This window comes from Delphinus delphis, chromosome 14, assembly GCF_949987515.2.
Source record: "Delphinus delphis chromosome 14, mDelDel1.2, whole genome shotgun sequence".
Taxonomy (NCBI): Eukaryota; Metazoa; Chordata; class Mammalia; order Artiodactyla; family Delphinidae; genus Delphinus; species Delphinus delphis.
Genome location: NC_082696.1, coordinates 66,818,689 through 66,825,754, shown reverse-complemented (window position 1 = coordinate 66,825,754; position 7,066 = coordinate 66,818,689).

Below are 7,066 nucleotides of genomic sequence, written 5' to 3'. Positions count from 1 at the left end.
AATCGACATTGAAATGTACAATTGGTCTGTACAAACAAGCTTATTGAAATAACCCTTATGTTCCACAACTTCCCCTCATGTATCTCCTAGTCGCTTCCCCACGACTTACTGCGCCAGCCCAATCCCCTTTGTCTGGTCATTTCTTCAAAAGTTATCATTTCTTTGTCTAAAAGGTATAGAAGCTTCCTGCTCTGGTCACATCTTTGGGTTGTCATTCTCTTGTGAATGTACATGTAAAATCTGATAAAAACGTGTACACTTTTTTCCTGTTATTCTTGTGTCAGTTTAATTCTCAGGCCCAGCTGGAGCTGCTAAGAGAATAGAGAATTTTTTTCCTCCCCTGCGCAAACTTGCCCATGATCACACAGCTAATGAGTGGATGTGGGATTTAATCCAAGTCAGTCTGATTCAAAGCCGTGCTTTTATTAATGATGATGATTTTAAACGCCTGGCTTTTAAACATTCTATCACTTTGCCACTTTAACATATTAGCGAAGTGGGCTGAACTCACTCCAGACCAATTGAATCAGAATTCCTGGAGGTGGGACCCAAGCGTCCATATAGTTTAAAATTTTCTTCAGATGAATCTAATGTGCAGAGAAGGTTGGCCCCTACTTCATTAGCTCATTTCCTAATTTGAGGTTACAGATACTATCTACCTGCCATTCTATTTTGAAGGAAAATTTTTGCAAGTACACCAGACAAAACATTCACCTTATTTTCATCAGGTAAGTAAAGTACCAGGCACACAGTAAGTGTCCTGTAATTGGAAAGTGTTGGCCGTCATACTAATCCCATACCTTTACAGAGAAATATTAAATATTTGAAGTAAAAATTGAAAATATTTGAGAAAGGAAAAAGAAAACTTGTGATACCTTGCATCAGTCGAATAAGTATAAATAAGCTAATTACAGAGACAGGAGAACATAGCAGTTGAACATGCAGCGTGTGGTGCCACGAATCCCAGCTCAAATGCTCACTAACTGTGTGACCTTTGGCAAGTTATTTAACCTCTCTGTGCACTAGTTTCCTCTCCTGTAAAATGGAGTTGCTGATAGTACCTACTTCATAGGATTGTTTAGGGAATTAAATAAGTTAATATGTGTAGCCACACGCAGCACAGAAGCATTCTGTGTCGGTCAGGGTTGAAATCGCCTATCTTGTTGTCCTACTAGAGTAAGAAAATTTTGTTTGTTTTCTTCCCGCTATATCTCCTGTCCTTAGAACAGAGCCTGTCACAATGTGGCCTTCCGTAAATGCTTATTATAGTTAATTTTTAAATAAGATAATTAAGTAAAATAAATGTCCAGAATGTGTGTATACCACTCAAAAATATTCATTGACTCTAAAGCTAAAAATTTTTAATTTACTCCTAAATCATGTGGACATCATACTTGTAGAGGAACTTGGTAAGCCACTCTAAAATAAAGAAACTGGGGACTTCCCTGGCAATCCAGTGGTTAAGGCGCTGCGTTTCCACTGCAGGGGCACGGGTTCAATCCCTGGTCAGGGAACTAAGGTCCTGCGTACCGCAAGGCACAGCCTAAAATAAAAGAAAGAAACGGATAGCACCATTTAAAAAATATGATTAGATAGTCAAACCTTAACTTTTACATATGTTATCATCCAAATAATATTGGTCGTGGGTTAGAATAAAAATATGCGAAAATGAAAATAGTTGAATATTAAGATTACAGAATTGCAGTGATTTTACCCTTTTTCTCAGTTTCCTTTGTTATTACATCATCGTTTTATACACTATCTGTTTTTCCCTACTGTTATTAAACTGACAACAGCTTCTTCTGCTCTTGAGAAGGAGAAAGAAAAGTCAGGAAATATTCCAACAGTTGAACCGCACTGAATAGTTTAATGCTGCCCTTTTACTGGCTGGAAATTTTTCATGGCATGGCTCTAGCACCTCCACTACTTGTGAAAATGCCATTTAGGGAGCTTCTCTTTTATGAGCAATTCATAACCCTTAGGGAAGTTGGAGCAAAGAAATGTACAATGTGCCTATGAGTCATCCTTCAAATACTTGTATTTTCTTCAATAAGCCTCTGTAATGGGGAAAAAAATATCATTCCATACAAGCTTCTGAGACCCGTTATCACTTTGTAGCTTGAGTAACCCTTGGAGACAAGGCAATCTAGCGGCTAGACAGCCTGGAGACAGCTTCCAGACCAATCAACTCCCTGGAAACAGTTTTTGGACCAATCAACCACCTAGAAACGGTACCTGGACCAATCACCGTTTTCTAAGAACTATTTCTCCTAAAATCTGACAGCACTGCCTTGCAGAGAAATAAAATGTACCTGAATTATTTCTATGCTGACCTCACGTGTCCTAGCCCATCTGGCGGCCTATTTGACAAGTACCTGGAACTCTGTGCCCCTCAATGGAATTCATTCTGTACCGAATAATTTTTTTTAGCCACATCCTTGTGGAATGAAGTAAGGTAAATACATTTCAGAACATATCATTTTGTACATTGTAGTGGTTTTGATGTTATTTTTATGAGTGTTTTCAAATCACACTAGGTGGTTGTCCATGTTGGCTGCACCTTAGAATCACCTGAGGAGTTTTTAAAATTCTGATGCCCAGGCCTCCCCCTAGACCAATTAAATCAGAATTTCTGTCATCAGTATTTGTTAAAGTTCCACAGATGATTCTAGTGTGTGTCTTAAGTTGAAAACAACTGCTTAACTAGATCTTAACTAGATTAAAACTCGCCATTTCTTGTATTTTGCTTTATCTCACCCCACGCAGCCTAGTACAATTTTTCTGCCAAAACTAGGCAACCAGTTGATAGTAAAAACACAGGGAGTTACACACAGGTACCTGGGATTGGGGGTAAGATCAGAATTACGTCATCCTCTGAGCTGAGGAAGGAGTTTGTAAGAGCTTGTTCTTCTGGACTCAGATCCATGTTTGAGGTCCAACTCTATCACCACCCAACTCTCTGTCCTAAAGTAAGTTAATCGTAAAATGGGGAAATAAAAGTATCAATTTGAAAGGGTGTCATAAGGATTATACCGAATAATGTAAGGAAAGCACTTAGCTTGACCCTTGGTACATGCTCCAGGAATAGCAAACTGAGAATAAATGCAAAATGATTGAGATGACCCACTTGCAAAAGTAATCCTTCCTAAGAGCTGATTTGTACAATTCGTGGAGGAGTTGAGAAAGTAACCACAGTCACAGTGTTCAAAATGTATCCTCAGGTCTGCTAGTTAACTAAACAGAAATGGATTCTGATCAACCCTCCTGGAATTTGAACACTTCAAGTGACGTTATAGTAATGGAAGTGTCATTGCCCGCACAGACTATAAAAAAGAAAACACTATAGAGATAGAAAAAAAGAAATGAAAAAAGAGGTAGAGAGAGTGTATGGTGCCTCTCTCTAGCACCGTATGGGAGAAAGAACCTATCTTGCGTGGTGGGTGCATTTTTGACCCAGTTTTGGGAGACTTTCCTGGATTATTGGAATAAGAAATTGTACAGCTACTCCAGCTATAACTTGATTCTCTAGAATCAATAGGCCCTTTTGGAAGCAGAAACTCCCTGGGGAACACCAAGCCTTATCTAATCACAGAGCCTCCTGGATCTGGGAGTTACAACCACAGAGCAGCCGGATCTTTCATCCTCAAGAAATCCCTCTCAAAACTCAAAGTGTAGGAGGGAAAAGTTTCCAAAACTTAACCACATTTACATTTCAGTTTGTTGGGGCAGGAACTTCTCCTTTTGATTAACCTCTGTTAGTCACAATAATAATGCCAGCTCCAGTGTACATCAAGGATTTGATTCCTCCAGCATCTAAAAGAAGCCTTCCACTATTGGCTTATGAGATTTCATTTTTGCAACCTGCCCTTCCACCCAGCTAGGAGTTTCACAAATACATATCATTGGTCATGAGTGAAATTGGAAATTTTTCCTACTACCAACATACAAGGAGGGACTAAACTCATTGTAAAAACAGAAGGCCATTTTTATTATATCATCTAGGAAATAAAGCATTATTTAATGAATTCTAACTATTTTCTGAATGATACCCTTGTGTCCTCAATGTTATTGCAGCCCCTTAACAAGTTTTTCTTTTTTTTTTTTTGCAGTACACGGGCCTCTCACTGTTGTGGCCTCTCCCGTTGCGGAGCACAGGCTCCGGATGCTCAGGCTCAGCGGCCATGGCTCACGGGCCCAGCCACTCCGCAGCATGTGGGATCTTCCCGGACTGGGGCACGAACCCGTGTCCCCTGCATCGGCAGGCGGACTCTCAACCACTGCGCCACCAGGGAAGCCCCCACAAGTTTTTATTAATGAATAATATTCCTGTGTGTGGCTTGAGAAAGCTAGTATAGCAGTCCAGATGCATAATTTATTTCCCAGGACATGGATAGCATAGGGTGAAAATTTCTAATTTGTCGTGCATATATACTACAAATGGGATTATACAATGACAATTTTTTCATACATTGTCTAGTCATTCCAGTCACATTTGTTGACATGACTGTCATTTTTCCCATTGGATTCCCCTGACACCTTTGTTGAAAACTAATTAACTGCAAAAGTGTGAGTCTGCTTCTGGATTCTATTCTATTCCATTTATCTACTTACATCAATATCACTCTGTCTTGATGACTGTAGCTTTTTAGTAATTCTTGACATCTCAAACGTTGTCCTTTTTCAAGCTATTTTAGCTATTCTCTGTCCTTTACAATTTCACATAACCTTTACAGTCAGCTTATAAATTTCTTTTTAAATAATCCTGCCATGATTCTGATTGGGATGGTTTTGACTGTGTACACCAATTTATGGAGGGTTGACATCATCATAATATGAAGGCTTCTAATCATGAGCAATTTCCATTCCGTTTATTTAGATCTTTAATTTCCCTGTATAGTATTTTTCAATATAGATGTTTTGCACATTTTTTATAAAAGTTGTTCAATCCTGAGTATTATGTTTTCATGCTCTCATAAATGGTATTTTTTTACATTTCACATACGGCCCAGTAGCATAAAATATATCTTGGTGAATGTCCGATGTGCACTTGTAAAGCATGTATACTCTGCAATTGTTGGGTCATCTACATATGTCAACTAGGTCAAGTTGGTAAGAATGTTATTCAAATCTCCTATATCCTTATTGATATTTTTGTCTATTTATTCTATCACATCTCTTCTCAAAAGAGAAGTATTAGAATCTCCAAGTATGACTGCAGATCTACTCCTCTCTTGTCAATTTTTGTTTTCGTATACTTTGATACTCTGTTATTAGGTGATCACACACTTGGGATTGTTATGATTTCTTGATTGATTGACCTTTTGTTATTACAATATCATTCTTTATTCCTGGAAATATTCTTTGTCTTTAAATTCACTTCGCCTCATATATAGAAATACTAGCTTTCTGATGCTTAGTGTTTGCATGGTATAGAGAAATAGTTTAAAAATTAAAGAGGGTAAAAAAATCTATCTATGTCTCTGTATTTAAATGCATCTCTTGTAAACAGCATATAGTTGGGTCTTGCTTTTTATCCAGGCTGACAATCTCCATCTTTTAATTGAAGAGTTCAGTCCTTTTATATTTGGTGTGTTTATGTTATAGGTAGATTTCAGTTTACCATCTTGCTATTGTTTTTTACTTGGTCTTCCTTTGGGTTGAAGTTTTTTGTTTTGGTTTTCTTCTTTCATTTTTTTTTTTTTTTTTTCTCTATTCTAGCTTATCTCCTCTTTTGGCTTTTTAGCTAATGTTTTTAAAGTGATTACTAAATATTACAATTACATCCTTAATTCATCACAATCTACCTTGAATTGATATTATACCACTTCATGTATAATGTAAAGGCCTTATAACAGTATATGATAATAATTTTTAGTAAAAGTTGTATCTTTTTTGAAAGTTCAAATTTTTACGTACATATTTATCAAAGCCCATCAAATGGAATACTTAAGATGTTTGCATATCACTGTATATGACTTTTACCACACACACAAAAAGAACCATGAACAAATATTAAACTCTAGATAATGGTATGCATACTGAAGTGTCCAGGGATGAAGTTGACTGATGTCTCCAACTATTTTAACATGCATCAAAAAATAAGATGGACTGGGGACTTCCCTGGTGGTCCAGTGGTAAAGAATCCACCTTCCAATGCAGGGGACAAGGGTTCAATCCCTGGTGGGGGAACTAAGATCCCACATGCTGTGGGACAGCTTAAGCCCGCACGCCTCAATTAGAAAGCCAGCGTGCCGCAAACTACAGAGCCCACGTGCCCTGGAGCCGGCACGCCACAGCTAGAGAGAGAAAACCCGCACGCCACAAATAGAGAGAAGCCCACGCACCGCAACGAAAGATCCCACATGCCTCAACAAAGACCCCACGTGCTACAAGGAAGACCTGACGCAGCCAAAAAAATAAATGAATAAATAAGATGGATTGATGGACAGTGAGGGGAATGCCTAGATGGATAGATATGTGATAAAGCAAAGAGAGCAAAACATTAATGGTAGAATATCGGCGATTCTTTCCATTTTTCTCTTTGTTTGAAAATTTTTGCAATAAAATGTTGGATAAAAATGCCAATCTTTGGGCTTCCGAGGTGGCGCAGTGGTTAAGAATCCACCTGCCATACAGGGGACACGGGTTCGAGCCCTGGTCTGGGAAGATCCCACATGCCACGGAGTAACTAAGCCCGTGCACCACAACTACTGAGCCTGCGCTCTAGACCCGCAAGCCACAACTACTGAGCCCATGCACCATAACTACTGAAGCCCATGCGCCTAGAGCCCGTGTTCCGCAACAAGAGAAGCCACTGCAATGAGAAGCCCACGCACTGCAACCAAGAGTAGCCCCCGCTCGCCGCAACTAGAGAAAAGCCCGCACACAGCAACAAAGACCCAACACAGCCAAAAATAAATAAATAAAATAAATAAATTTATTTTTTAAAAAGCCAATCTTCTAATTTGGCATGAAAATTAAACTTTAATCTATTTTGTAATGTCTATTAATTACACACTGAAACCTTAAGGGTAGAAAATATTTCACACATAAACTGTTCTGGTCA